This window comes from Colias philodice, chromosome 26, assembly GCF_061535455.1.
Source record: "Colias philodice isolate Cphi_HAF_F1 chromosome 26, ilColPhil1 Martin Lab GWU primary, whole genome shotgun sequence".
Classification (NCBI taxonomy): domain Eukaryota; kingdom Metazoa; phylum Arthropoda; class Insecta; order Lepidoptera; family Pieridae; genus Colias; species Colias philodice.
The window spans coordinates 7,220,273-7,236,255 of NC_143111.1; the positions used below are offsets into that span (position 1 = coordinate 7,220,273).

Below are 15,983 nucleotides of genomic sequence, written 5' to 3' on the forward strand. Positions count from 1 at the left end.
TAGTATTGTTGAACCTAGAACGCCACAATGTTTTAAGTGTACCTACACATGGCAAAACAATTAGCTTGATCGCCACATTAATAAATGTGTATTGTACAATAACGTACAAGAAATTTTTGTTTTTTATACTTCTTTTAAATAAACACAATGATAATTAAAAAAAACATTATTTTTTATTCTAAGAAAATAATACCCTTAGTTCAGGTATTCAGTTCTTAGTCACTCCTTCAAAAATGTATAAGCCTACTATTTCTTTTTTGATGTTCAAAGGTGGATAGATTATCATATCGCTGTATATGTATATCACATCGGTGAATAAATTTATCATATCGGTGTACAGAAAAGATAATCGGTGCCGGATTGTCACATCGGTGGAAACCAGAATTCAAACTGAATTTTCTCCATAGTCTTAAAAGATACGTTGATGGTTACCAATAAGGGAGTATTTAGTATCCTAAATATTACATTAAACATGAAAAAAATAAAAAATATATATAAATGAAAAAGTTCACCGATATGATAAGAAAAATGGCATTTGTTGAAATTCACCCTTGGGTGAATTTCCCAAACGACTTTTTTTTTTGTCTTCATTGAAATTAGTATTTGAAAAAAGGAATATTGTTCTGTACTATTTTTTTTTGTATTCATTAGGTATTTATTGGGTTGTGGCATAAAATATTATTTGTCTAAGTCTATTTACAAAGGTAGAAATAAATACATAAACCTCTATTTTTGTCACATCGGTGCTGTCCCTCTACTTTTTTTACAAGCAAAAACGCTTATATCGTTATAAAAATAAGTAACTTAAGAATAGAACTTATTCTATTTCATAGAATATTAGTTTTATTATTAATATGTAGCATATTTTATTACGTAATTCATAATATTTATTACTGAGAGGCATAAATGTACTTGTCTCGCAAAATTTTGTCATATCGCTGCACAAAAGTAATTTAAACCTAACTTTGCATCGATGAGTCCGACAGTGTCCCCACCCCAATTTTATTTCCCTCGTTAGTGTGTGCTAGTGCGCAGTCAGGACGGACGTGTGTCAAATCGCTGCATATTCCCGCCAATTACGTAAGTACGACATTTCAGTTACTTCCAAGCAATTATTTTATATTATCGGTGGTTGCATTTTTCTAGTGTAATGTGAAGTTTTATTACGATTGTTTGGTTCTAACAGACATAGTAAGTAAATTAGCATCATTATAGGTACTTGAATTTAGCCTAAATATTATACATTTTTCATAATTTTCAAAAAAGTCGATAATTTCTCACGTCGCTGTTCTCATATCGCTGTAATCGGTGGTCTTTTTTACCACCGATGTGATAATTTACACCGATGTGATAAGAAAAATCAATCGGTGTCTTAAATATCATATCGGTGTTTTGATTCATGATCGACGCATAGTTTTGTCACATCGGTGGATTGTTTTATCACATCGGTAGATCATATTATCACCTCGGTGTAATTTTATCATATTGGTAGACATAGTGTCATTTCATTAAAGTAAACAAAAAAACAATGGAGCATACCTACAACCATACATTATATACATACATATACACATATTATATTTTTTAACTTTCATAAATATTAACTTGTGTGCAGCTCGTGCCGCACACAATTCGTTCGAGTAATTTTGTTTAAGATTAATTTTGTTTAAGAATGCTGAAATCAAAACTAAACGAGGAGGAGAAAAAAGAGAGAAAGAGGTTGATGGAAAGAATAAGAAAAGCTAAAATCAAAAGTGATCCTGTGTTAAACGAGCAGCATTTAAGAAAAGACAGAGAACGCTTAGCTAAAAGAAAGGCAGCTGGACTTATCCTAACCCGAAGCCAAATGACTGCACATGCACGTCGCAATGCACAAAAGAAAAACCGAATCAGTGCCCGTGCATATTATCAGCGGAAAAAAAATAAGGCAAATGGTGCCCGCAACAACCCAACAAGTGTTTCAGAGACCAATGACGCAGAATCGCTACCGAAAAATCAAGATAATGAGCCCGGTATTTCTCAAGAACTAATAGGACCTCATAGCCCACGGCTATTGCGACAGAATGTTCGATGTAATAGTCCTAATTTGCGTATTGATGCCATAGTAGCGAGTAGTTCCCACTATTTACGTACAAGCAGTCCCCTAGATTTATCAATAGCATCTCCTTTACGAACGCCAAGTATTAGTTCTATAAATTCAGAAGAATCAACATTACGCCCAAATAGTCCTAACTTAGACACATCCTTTAATACTGTTAAATTCAAACAAGACATTAAAATGAAATTTCGTAAATATCAAAACGTTAAAACTCAGCAAATACACGATTTAAGAAAACAATTGGCAAAGGCTAATAAAGAGAAACTAATGTACAAAAAGAGATACATGAGACTACATCAAGAATTTAAGAAATTAAAACAGAGTAATTTAGAAGTGAGACGAATCCCAACGAAGCCAAAAAATATAGACCTGCAAAAACGTATCCGTAAGATTGTTGTTCAGTTTTTTGAGGATGATGAAAATTCAAATCTTTGCCCAGGTAAAAAGGATACTGTCACACAAAATGGAGTAAAAAAAGAGAAAAGGCTGATGAAAGACACAATTAAAAATTTACACAAAAAGTATTTGACTTCGGGCTACCCTCCAATCAGTTACGTCACTTTTACAAGAATGAGGCCGTTTTGGGTCACGCAGCCAAAATTAAACTTGAGAAATACATGCCTATGTGAGAAACATGAGAACATGGATCTTGTTATATCATCTTTAAAAAGAAATCGTATCATAAAAGAAAACACCACGACTGAAATTCTAAGTAGTATTTGCTGTGATATTTTTAAGGTAGAATGCCTGCAAAGAACATGTCCTGTCTGTAAGAATCGTCATTTAAATTATCAAGAATTTGATAACTCCAAAGATGTTATTTATTGGAATTGGAAGAAGATAAAAAAGAATTACAAAAAAAATGGAGTCGATAAAATAGCCGTTAATGTAGAAAAAGTAAAAATAACCGTTAAACCATTACAACTAATCAAAATATTTGAAAACAATCTGAAACCGTTCTTAACACATTGTAGTAATATACGAAATCAAAGTCAAGCTTTTAAGCACTACAAACAAAACATGACTGAAAAGGATTGTGTCGTTCACATTGACTTTAGTGAGAACTATAGCTCCAAGTACGGGTCCGAAATACAATCTATGCACTTTGGTGGCAGTCGTCAACAATTCACATTACACACTGCTGTAATTTACTATAAAAATAAGGAAGAGAATATAACAACTCAATGTTTCTGCACTATTAGTTCTTCACTGCGCCATGATGCTGCCGCCGTTTGGGCTCACCTTGTTCCAATATTAGAAGAAATTAAACAGGAAGCTCCAATTGTTCAGAATCTTATTATTATTTCTGATTCTCCATCAGGCCAGTATCGGAATAAGAAAATTTTTTATATTATGTCCCAACTCAGTATTTACTGCTCTTCTCTGACTAACATAATATGGAACTATAGTGAATGTGGTCATGGAAAAGGTGCGCCAGATGGAGTAGGTGGGCTACTGAAGCGAACGGCGGATCGATTTGTTGCACACGATGGTGATATGAATAATATAGACTCTTTTGTAAACTATTTAAAATCTGCTGTCCAAGGCGTGAAAATTAGTACTGTAGAAGAATATGAAGTTGAAGAAAAGGACTGGCTTCTCCCTACAAATTTGAACACATTTCGTGGAACATTGCAAGTCAAACAAGTCATTTGGACTAAAGAAGCTAAAAATCGTATAGTTTTACGTCGACTTTCTTGTATAGAAGATGAATGTATGAAATATGTTGTTAAATGTCCACATGGCAAACATCTAGACTTCCACAATTTGTCAACCGAACACGAAATTAAGTCTAAACCTCAACTTTCTACTTCGAGTAATAAAAAATCCAGAACTAAATCCAAAATAGATATCACTAAAATGCGACCAGTAAAGTTAACTGACAAATTAATTTTGTTCCCACAGCCATCACATTCAAAGTATTTTACACCATCAAATACATTAAAAATCTCGGAAAATGCGGCACCCAGATCATCCTCTTCGACAAAAATGTCTGAAAATTTGCTATTGAACTATGTAGATCTTGATCAAAGTACTCCTGCCTGTTCATTTTTAGAGAAAATTGACACGAACATTTTAGTTGGTTTAGAGGAATCAACTCAATTCGTAAATAAAGAGGATACGGTAAAAGCATCTAATAGATTTTCAAGTCCTACCGTGGAAGACAGTGACACCGATGAGGAAATATTTAGAATAAAATCTAAAATTAACTTTAAAAAAGAAAAAAATGAGCCACGTAAACCAACTCCTGACATCAAACAGAGATTTAATTATATATTTGGTTGCAGTGACACTGATGATGACTTATTTTGATCTGGGCTGATTTGTTTTTAAAATTTTTATTTTTATTGTTTTTAGTTTTAATTGAAAAAAAGAGGTTTAATTGTTGTAACAGATAATAATTATAAAAGTACGTAATTAAGTGCTGTGATTAACTATAGGTATACTACATAGTCTTCTATGACTTAAAAGTCTAATTATGGTGCAATTTAATAAAAGTGGAGTACGAAGACGGTTCAAGTTCTGTAGTGATTTATGTTGAACTTAAAGGCTGATTAACATAATAACCAAATTATACTGACAGATTTAATTTAAGTTTTTTTTTTAAGGGTAAAGATTATTTGCTAGATGTAAGATATAAGCGATCTCTATGTAATCTATGATACTTACGCACTGAGAACAAAGATTTTAAAAATATTAAATTAAGTGATAATTAAAGCTGTGATTATTGTAGTGTTGTTATGATTAAGGTTAAACTTAAAAGGCTGATTAATTAGGTATATAAAGTTTTCTTATATAAAGTTTCTATTCTTAGTATTGTTGAACCTAGAACGCCACAATGTTTTAAGTGTACCTACACATGGCAAAACAATTAGCTTGATCGCCACATTAATAAATGTGTATTGTACAATAACGTACAAGAAATTTTTGTTTTTTATACTTCTTTTAAATAAACACAATGATAATTAAAAAAAACATTATTTTTTATTCTAAGAAAATAATACCCTTAGTTCAGGTATTCAGTTCTTAGTCACTCCTTCAAAAATGTATAAGCCTACTATTTCTTTTTTGATGTTCAAAGGTGGATAGATTATCATATCGCTGTATATGTATATCACATCGGTGAATAAATTTATCATATCGGTGTACAGAAAAGATAATCGGTGCCGGATTGTCACATCGGTGGAAACCAGAATTCAAACTGAATTTTCTCCATAGTCTTAAAAGATACGTTGATGGTTACCAATAAGGGAGTATTTAGTATCCTAAATATTACATTAAACATGAAAAAAATAAAAAATATATATAAATGAAAAAGTTCACCGATATGATAAGAAAAATGGCATTTGTTGAAATTCACCCATAAGCGTTTTTGCTTGTAAAAAAAGTAGAGGGACAGCACCGATGTGACAAAAATAGAGGTTTATGTATTTATTTCTACCTTTGTAAATAGACTTAGACAAATAATATTTTATGCCACAACCCAATAAATACCTAATGAATACAAAAAAAAATAGTACAGAACAATATTCCTTTTTTCAAATACTAATTTCAATGAAGACAAAAAAAAAAGTCGTTTGGGAAATTCACCCTTAACAGTTTTAACATTTACATACCACCAATTCAGAAAGCAGTATCTATAGAGAAGAAGAAGAATCTATTTAATCATAATCGTAATCTTCTACTTCACTGTAACTTTCATCGCTCGAAGAACTCGATGTTTCGTTGTCGGAATTTCTTAATGTTATTATAAATGAGTCAGTGTAATTATCTACTTTTGGTTCTAATTGAATATATTTTTCCTCATGTTCTCGCGTCTTTCTCCAAACGTCACTAAACATATCCAGACTAATAGCATTTGCTTTCTTTCTAAATAATTCTTACACAGTTTTCAAGTTAAAGTTCACATTTTGTGATGCTACTTTCCCTTTAATTATGCCCCATAGTAACTCTATTGGGTTGAGTTCTGGATGGTATGGTGGAAGGCGCAATACACTATGTCCATGATCTTTGAGGATTGCATCAAGTAGGTAAAAATTGTGTATAGTTTGGCTTATTTTTTTTAATAATGTGATAACTCTGATTATTAATTAGTTATTTGATTTTTGAAAAAAAAATGCCGATTTTAGTCAAAATTTATATTTCTCTAACAAGATCCGTATCATCCAAATTTCCACCTTGGTGAGAAAAATTGACATTTCTAATGAAAATGAACAAAAAATTAAATGATTTTATTAAATACTGTAAAATAGTCTATAATTCTTCCATTTACTGTATCACAAAATTCTTCATAGATTTTTAGATATTCGTACTACACCAATTACATCACCCTGTATTTATAAACAATTGCAAAAAATGACATATACATTGGCCGGGAGATACTGACACAAAATTTCGGGTCATTTGTAACAGAATGGCGGTTCTACAGAGGTCTTATTACGCAATGACTAAAAGAAAAATGATGGTCAAAACTCAGAACGCTGGTACCGGCGGACTAGTCGCGTGGGCGTTAGTCGGATAAATAGCGAAAGTCAAACGATTTACAAATCTTCGCTTTCCGCGCTTTCCGCTACTTTTCCGCGGTATGGCGACCATTTGGAATCGTCCGAAAAGTATGGCATGGCGATTTTAGTAAATGGCTGCACGACGATGGTTACCTGTGCAAAAGTGAGCCCGGTACAAATGGTTGAATTGTTTTTTTTAAATCAACGCATTCACGTCGGTATGGCGGACTGTAAGTCACATCGTAACTGTATGGCATGACACTACCGCCTACATCTTTTTTAAGGGCTATCGGTAAATTCTAAAATTTTTGTGTTACAAATCGTTGGACTTTCGCTATTTATCCGACGAGTGTGACTAACGCCCACGCGACTAGTCCGCCGGTACCAGCGTTCTGACCATCATTTTTCTTTTTGTCATTGCGTACTAAGACCCCTCTAGACCGCCATCCTGTTACAAATGGCCCGAAATTTTGTGTCAGTATCTCCCGGCCTAACATGTGCAATGTGTAAATGTGTTGACGTTCCAGCTCTTCTTAATATACCTATAGGACTAGAAGGAAGGACTAGTTAGTAGGTAGTAGGATAGAATGCTTGAAATTAAGAGCTATTATTATTATTTTTTCATCTAATACTTGTCACGCTATTAAATTAGTATATTATTAAAAAGTGATTTGCACCAACATCTACATTTCTCAAAGTTCTACACTATTTTGCTAATTGTTACAATAATTGTCTGATAAAGAAAGTGCTCTCAAAAGCTGTCAAACCATTTCTCAAGTTAAGATGAGATAATATTAAGAGCTACGAAAATAAGTATCTACGGATATAGTTACTATGAAAATAAGTTTTGATATTTTGTGATTGATGTGGTAATTGATTAGCTAGTCCATTATTTGATATATTTAAGCCTTGATGAATGAAGCCTTTTTATTGATGAATGAACACGATAGCAAAACAATGTAAAATAAAATGCCATAGAAAATTAGACGCTTTTTCGATCACAATATCTAAAAATAAATCTGTTCTCAGTTTTAATTCTAATGACAGATTAATATTAATGAACGAATTAATAAAATAAAATTACAATAATGGACAAATCGCGTGTTATAATTTATTTTATTTGATTGTTTTTACGACGATATAAAACTATTTTAACGAGCTTGTTATCTTAAGTTTTATGCAGCTATTTAAATCATAAAGTAAATTTTATATTAAAGCTCATTATGGGACTAGCCCATCTATAAAATGGTGAATTAATTACAATATCTATATGTAAATATGTTTCAAAATTCAGTGCGTTTATTTTATAAAGATCAAGCATAGCAATAATCAGATGTACTTAAATAAGATTATACAATTGTAATAAATGTGATAATAACATATTTTTAAATTTGTAAAGGCAGAAAACATGATGATAACATTGAGATAATATTACTATACGTATGGAGGAGACACCACGAACAAAATCTGTACGCCATTTTTTTGCTCTAACTAAGTTTTAAAAATTATTATCTAGTTAGGTTCTTACCGATGAAAGTTATTCCTTTGCACATTTCCGTACTATTTGTGCAATATCGTAACACACACGAACGCATATTTGATGCGTTTCACTTTAAAACCATTAAAAAAACCGATAATGATATTTCTATCTCAAAAACGCCGTGAAGTAGTACCTATAATATGAAAATGCTACTGTCCTTCTTACGAGCCGAAGGATTGTAATAGGTATCCTAAAATATAACAGTCACTCTGAATATGTGTTTGTCATTTTCTGATAGAATTTTTTAGCACCGAAAAAAAAAATCCAAAAAATATACTCTAAACACACTGTTTAGAGTATATTTTTTGGATTTTTTTAATAAAAAAAAAAAAAAACAAATTTCATTTACCCAAAGAACTTAAATCAATCTTTCATTCATCAATCATTCAAAGAAATCCCACCCAAATTCGTACAATTACCATTTAACGTGTTTTGCTTTGCAATGCGAAGAAAATGCGAATTTTAATGGTTCATTATTTGAGTAAATGTAATTAATACGTGCATTCTTAATTGACAGGTGGTGAACTTATACATAAATGGTAGATCGAGTATTTCGTAAGGGTCGTCGCTCACACGGCGAGTAAAACGTTCAAGGTCGGGTCTCAATTATCTTGTCTCAATTGTACAAGTTTTTATTTATTTCCAGTAAAGCAAAATCTATTTTAGTTAATCTTATATACGCCGGGCTATTTCACTTGCGATTAATCAACAATAATATTTGAACCAATTCCATGCTATTAAGTGGAGTGAGTTCCCCTTTTCCTTAATAATTATTATATTTTGTCTTTCGATAAGACTCGTCGTTGTCCTCCCTCCATTTTTTAAACACTCCTACGCCTTTTTAGCCTATGTATTGTATAGTTTATTCCCTCTATATGCAAATTAGTACAGCGCACTTTTTAATAAAAGTTAATGTCCTCATTTAACAACAACATTTCAGAAGTCGTAACTTAATAAGCACTCAAGCTGTTAATGAAAAAAACGAATATACATTTAAGTGAAAAAGCAAGTGTTTCTATCAACCAATGAACGCTCACAATTACCTTCATTACATATACAATTAAATCGTTTCTTAATTCTTATCTCGAGATCAAAAGAACACCGATCCGAGTAAAGTACAACGAATAAAATCAACCGGTGATTGTTGCAGGAATTCCCTTTTTTGTCTAATTTACAAGCTTAACGATCTTATCCATAGATAATGTACGCGTTGAGCGTTTAAAAGATTTATAAGTTTAAAAACGTTTAACCAATCGAAAGCTATGGTTTATTCATGACGATAAACTCTTTTTATGCCTTCACTGAAGCAATTTATATTTGCTAGCTGACCCGGAAAAGTTTTTCCTGCTAGTGCCTATTTTAAGGTACGACCTATTTTAAGGTTTACCAAAATAATATAAATACATATTTTTTATACAATATATATACCTACTCCAAAAATTCAAATTTAGAAATCACACATTATTTCTCACTAATAGGTATTTTATTTTAATATGTGATCATATAAATATTTGATTCAAAATGAAATGAAAATATTGTGCATAATTAATGAAGACAAAGTTATAACACAATTATATATCTTGAAATGTATAGACATAATAATATAGAGGGCAGACTTATCTCTATGAACAATCCCAGACAACCTAAAAGAGGATTAAAGTTTAAGGGGTTGTGTGTACATATTAAATTATAAAAGGCGAAAGTTTGTAAGTATGGATGTATGGATCTTTGTTACTCTTTCACGTAAAAACTACTGAACCGATTACAATGAAATTTAGCACACATATAGAGGGTAACTTGGATTAACACATAGGATAGGTTTGATCCCGGAAATCCCACGGGAACGGGAGCTATGCGGGTTTTCCTTTGAAAACGCGGGCGAAGCCGCGGGCGGAAATCTAGTAGTAAATAAATAATTATTTATGTACATAATATGTGTAGGTACAAAAATTACATTAAGGATCATTTACCGAAATAGGCAAATCAATATCAGATCCAATACGTTAGAGCACCTACCCTTTTACCTATCTCAATAAATGATTAATGTTTTTACCTTTAACTTCCTTCTATTTATGAATGGGACAATGGTTTGAGGTTCTATGGCGCCAGGCGGTTCTACTTGTATTGGGAAAACATTACTTATATTATTTACCTAATGTTTTAGTAGAGTTTTTTCTTTCAGTCGTACATATTTAAGGTTTTATTATGTGTTGCTTTTTTACTAGAAGTTTTGCTTATTCAAAAATTAATTATCAATAGCTTATCATGCATTCAATTTCAATGAAATTCCGTATAATAATTGTGTAATGAAAATATAAATATAAAGACCCTTTTCTCACGCGAAAATTAGGATACCTACACGAGAAAGAGTGAAAACTTATTACTTATGTATCGTGTTTAATGCCTAACTTAGAAATTTATACATTATTATCTATGATATATTTAAAGGTTTAAAATTCAATTAAATCTAATTGCTCTATATCACATAATATTATCTACAGCTATACTATAACTAAAACATTACATAAAAATACAATACTCCATATAAAAATTAAAAAAACAAAAAACATTTTATTTCAAACTTAGTAGGTACATTAAAAATGTAGGTAATAATACATTGTATTGTGAAATACAAAATGCCGCACTGCGCTTTACTATCGCCTGTGACAATGTGTGTGTCACGAAAAGCTATTGATTTTAATATTTATCACATATTACAATACCTAGAATATCGAAAATGACCTTTATTAATCGTATTTCTTTCCTGCATATTATATCCATAGTTATATATTGTTAAGCTTCATATTTAATGTAGTAGGTACTAGCTTACCGCTCGCAGCTTCGCCCGCTTTGTCTAAAACCTATTAAATTATATACTAAAATCTTCCTCTTGAATCACTCTATCTATTAAAAAAACCGCATGAAAATACGTTGCGTAGTTTTAAAGATTTAAGCATACAAAGGGATATAGGGACATAGGGACAGAGAAAGCGACTTTGTTTTATACTATGTAGCGAAGTGAGCATAAACCTTTAATGATATAGAAGAAAGAGCTAAAAAGTTTGTAGCTCAAATATATACCTACGTCCTTATTACATACTAACTACAAGTACCAGCTCCGCCCAGGAAAGATTTTCTTGCAAATTTACAAAGCAGTCAGAAAACATTTGAAAAACCACCAAACTTCGTCATGATAAAGAAGAATCCCTATTCCCTATGTAACAAGTCTATAAGACATATACTCTGTAATGTACCATATTGTACATTAAAAATAGTTGGAGCGTAACAAAGGATACCAAATCGGAACTGAAAATAGACCTGAAAATCGAACTTGATTGTCCAAGAACGTACCACCGGTCTATCTGAACGAATCCTATCAATCATTCTACCATACATAATTAATACCTTCGTTTCAAATCACCACCCCATACTAATTTGTCTACCTCACCATGAATAGCCTCCCTTATCGTTCAATCGTAATGGGGTACTTCGAAATAATCAATAGTTTGCCCCACCCGGTGGTGCGCATGCGTGGTGCGGTAGGAAAAATGGTGGTGGTAACCCACGGATGCTTGTAGAAACCCACGAGCGGAACCCACGCACCATTCTCGTTCACAGCACCACCAGGACAACATGGCATCGCATGTAAGTATATATTTTAGTGAAGTGTGTGCTAGTTCATCATCAATGTAGAGTGTAGAACCTTCTAGAAATGTGTGAAACATTCATGTACCCTCATTTTGCCCTAGGCTTGGTACATACATAACGACTATTGATTAGTCACTTGAATTATCTATTGTCCTAAAATAGTTCTTCATGTTACCTATTTAACTTATTACAAACCTTATATGTATTGCTATCCTTATAGTAATTGTACTAAATACATTACATATTTGATTGTTAAGCCTTAACTAAAATATTTAAATGAATTCATGACGTATATTATATTTGTCCGCAAGAAATATTTGTTAAAGGATCTTGAATCTAATTAAGTGTCTAATTAAAATAACTTTAACAAACAAATCATTAATTATCGTGCGGTTGCGCATTGTTCTTTGTAAACCTTTCAATTTGAGTTGTACATTATTATTGTCACTAACCATACTAAATACATATAATTAATAATGTTTAATTTAAAATATGTACGTAGTATACCTTTTCTATCCATTATTATATAATCTTGTAAATAAAATAAATACCTATTTTACTCGATTTAGGGCTGATTTTTCAATCCTTGGTTAAAGCTTATTCATCGAAAAACGTAAAAACTACCATTTCAAAAATGTATTCTAATTGTCCTATATGACGGTTTACAGGTGACATTTTAAAATGTTCGTGTAATACTTTAGTGGACGGATAAATTTAAACCAAGGATTGAAAAATCGGCCCTTAATAATATTTTCAAACCTTATCCAGCTATTAGATATTTAATAAATAATAATCATTTCTTTCATATAATACTAATAATAAAAACCATTACTAACATCTCTTTATTTTACAGAATGATCAAAACGGCGAAATGGTAAGATATTTGGAGGTTAGAGTGAGCTTTTTATATCAAACGCTGTAATATATAAAGTACACAGATGTACTGACAAACATATTATGTACATAATACTGAATAAACACGCTTTGTAAACCTACACGCTATTTGTATAATGCCTCACCTATCCATACCACTATTTGATGCTTTTTACCTCACGATTTTTAGTTTATAAACTTATAAGAAAACTATCCATGAGCATTTATTTCCTTTAAGACATCAGAGTTTAGACTCTGCGATTCGTAAAAAAATGGACAAATGTATTCTTACATTCTATATTGTTAAAAAATTCTACATTGTTCTATATAACCAGGAAAAAAAGGAACAATAAACTTACAATTGAGAATCATTTGAAACGTTTAGGTATTTTTTTAATATCTAGCAATAAATATTACGGAAAAGTAGTAACCTACGTGACTTGATCATTGGTCTTACATAGTGACATTCAATAGGACAGTACCTATCCTTAAATTTTTATCAAAGCCAAGAAGTCAAATTTCTCTCTCTATTGTCGGTCCCTCATGTCTGAGGATTGTGGTCAGCATCAGGGTTGCATCTGGAGCGGATGATTTGCCTCCACCGGTCTCTGTCCATGGCGTCTCTTACGACCGTGTAAAAATTAGTGGCAGATGAGTTTTTGACTTGGTCTGTCCATCGTGTTGGTGAACGACCACGCGATCTTTTTCCCTCCGTGTTTCCAACCAATATCAGTCTCTCCAGATTTTCATCGCCTCTGCGTATCGTGTGGCCGAAGTATGACAAGATGCGTTGTTGGCATATGGTGGATAACCTGGTTTTTATATGGAGCTGAGTCAGGAATCAGGATTGATGTATTAGTGAATAGTGCGTCATTATACGTCATTAGTCGTTTCTTTCATATAGAAGTCAAATAGTTGATTTCTTTATGAGAGAAACGAGTCACTAAAGCAAATACAACGCTATTTTATACCAAAATAAATGTGCTACCTATTATACTAACTTGGTATTTCCCTTTTAAAATAAACATAAAAAGAATATAACCTTTAACAGCAAAGTTGACACGTCATGCTAAACATTAGTATAGGGTGGTTTTTACCCTTTGCAATTTCATTAATGTTGGCAAACGAGGGGTGTTCTGGTTTTCCCCTAACGCCAACCTAAGTTTATACAATCAATTTAATTATCTACGCACCTTTTTTAGTATTGCAATTATTTTTAAGTTCTTTTACGTTTATTACATATGGATGATATAAATATTCCATATAACATGTATAGTTTGGTAATTTTTATTAAACTTATGAAAGTTGTGCACAGTACTAAACTGTGATTTTTGAAAATTATAACGACCAAGACGTTCGATTTGAAATAATTTTTAATAAACGTAAGTGTAAAAACGGTATTTTAAATTCTAAGTTTGTAGATAAGTTGTTAAAACTGATTTATATATCAAGTATTTTAAAATTCTAAATTGAATAAATAAATATTTATTTTATAATAATTACGAAATAAACCGACTTGATAGATTGTAGAGTTCACAAGGCATTGAACACTGTTCAAAATATACGCCGATTTGAAACGTTACCACATACATAATTCAGATATTGTAAAAAACATACAAATAAAATATAAAATAGAAAACTAATACATATTACAAATCCAGGCAATTTCATTAATATTGATTCAGCAATTTACCTACAACAGAGGATAAAACTAAATATCGAATTATATTTCTAGACAGTATGTCTACAAATACACGTAATGAACCATTCAAACTTGTCCATTAATACGGATTAACCATACTAATATTAAAGTGCAATATTAAATTAATAAGTAAATTAATAACTTGAGTCTAAGCCAGTCGTAAAATGGTAGTAAAGGGGATTACACATAGAACGTCAAAGTAAAATTTAAGACTAGCTTGCCGATGTGAGTTGAATTTGAATAAAATACAAATAAATTTTAAAATTTTACCGTGTACATGGTAATAATATTCGATATTAAATACAAAATTGGGTCTTAAAAACAAAACCCTTTTTAGCGCAGTTGCAAAAAAATATAGAGCTTTCGATTACAGCACCTACATAATATAGTAAAATACTACACCACAGTCTTTACAATTTATTTTTACGACATTATTCAACTATAATCAATAAAAATTCCTAGATATACGTCTTTTATATTTCCTAAAGTCGCAGCACAAAGCTATACAAATAATGTACATTAGTGTACATTCATCTTAATTCAGCATTGCGTTGGCGGTCGCGTGCCGTCTCATTTCATATTTACGACTAATTTCAATAGGTTTTAGTAAAACCACTGCCTCATTAGGTCATGTCACGTGTGTGTATAAAAATATTAATTTGTTAAGCCATAAAAAGGTTTTGACAAATGGCTTTTTGTCAAAGTCTCTGTGAATGGATAATGGCATGTAACACTCTGGTGGCATTTTATTGTTTTTACGTTTTTATCACATTTTTTATGGATTTTGTTTGAGAAGATAATTCATTGTGTGTTTATTGAATGGCTTTGATTTGATAACTGTATAATTGTCTAACGTATAAATTGTTTTGGTAGGCGTTTAACCTAATAATTTATTGTTTAGTTCCATAGAGAAATACGACTCAAAAAAAGCACAAAAAAGGAGGTTATTTTAAACGACTTCAAAAAAGAAGGAGGTTTATTAATTCGGTCGGTATATTTTTTTTAAATAACTTGAATACAAATATTATATCTCAAATACATCATAAGGAAACGACGGATATAAGTCATCGAGTCACAACTTTTTTATCAATTAATGATTTACCTCAAAAAAATGAAAAGTAATTGCTCTACATATTAATATAACTATGAAATTTAATTTATAATATTACTCTATTATATCAAGTCTAAATTTATTAAACGTTTCTATGTCTAAGTAATTTGAATCAATATAATTTTCGTGTCAAAGCCAAACTTCTAAAAAAGGACGACGATTAAATAAATGATAATTCTGTATATCACAGAGTATAAATACACATTTCTCAATTCACATTATAATGAATCGTATATAAAGTATTTGACCGATTTACCCTTATATGGTAGAAGCTGGTAGCATTTACTGTATATCGTAATATGTTTGTGCTAAAAAATGGTTACGATTTTATATTACACTAGCTGCTCCGCGCGGTTTCACCCCCGTGGCTCCACTCCTGTTGCCCGTAGCGTGATGAAATATAGCCTATAACCTCCCTCGATAAATGGGCTATCTAACACCGAAAGAATTTTTCAAATCGGATCAGTAGTTCCCGAGATTAGTGCGTTCAAACAAACAAACAAACA

The 15,983-nt window shown here is 31.4% G+C and overlaps 1 protein-coding gene and 1 pseudogene across 5 annotated transcripts in view; both read left to right on the forward strand.

Moving 5' to 3' along the window:
* LOC149476989 (uncharacterized) overlaps positions 1-15,983 on the forward strand; it is a 124,247-nt gene that overhangs the window by 86,022 nt on the left and 22,242 nt on the right. Inside the window, exons 1-2 of one of the 5 annotated variants that reach the window (XM_089711469.1) lie at positions 11,759-11,788; positions 12,645-12,665. The exons of the other annotated variants lie outside the window; for them this stretch is intronic. The gene's annotated coding sequence lies outside the window, so the exon portion shown is untranslated. Of the gene's footprint in view, positions 1-11,758; positions 11,789-12,644; positions 12,666-15,983 lie in introns of those variants that run through there. 5 annotated transcript variants of the gene reach the window in all.
* Positions 580-5,453, forward strand: LOC149476993 (uncharacterized; annotated as a pseudogene).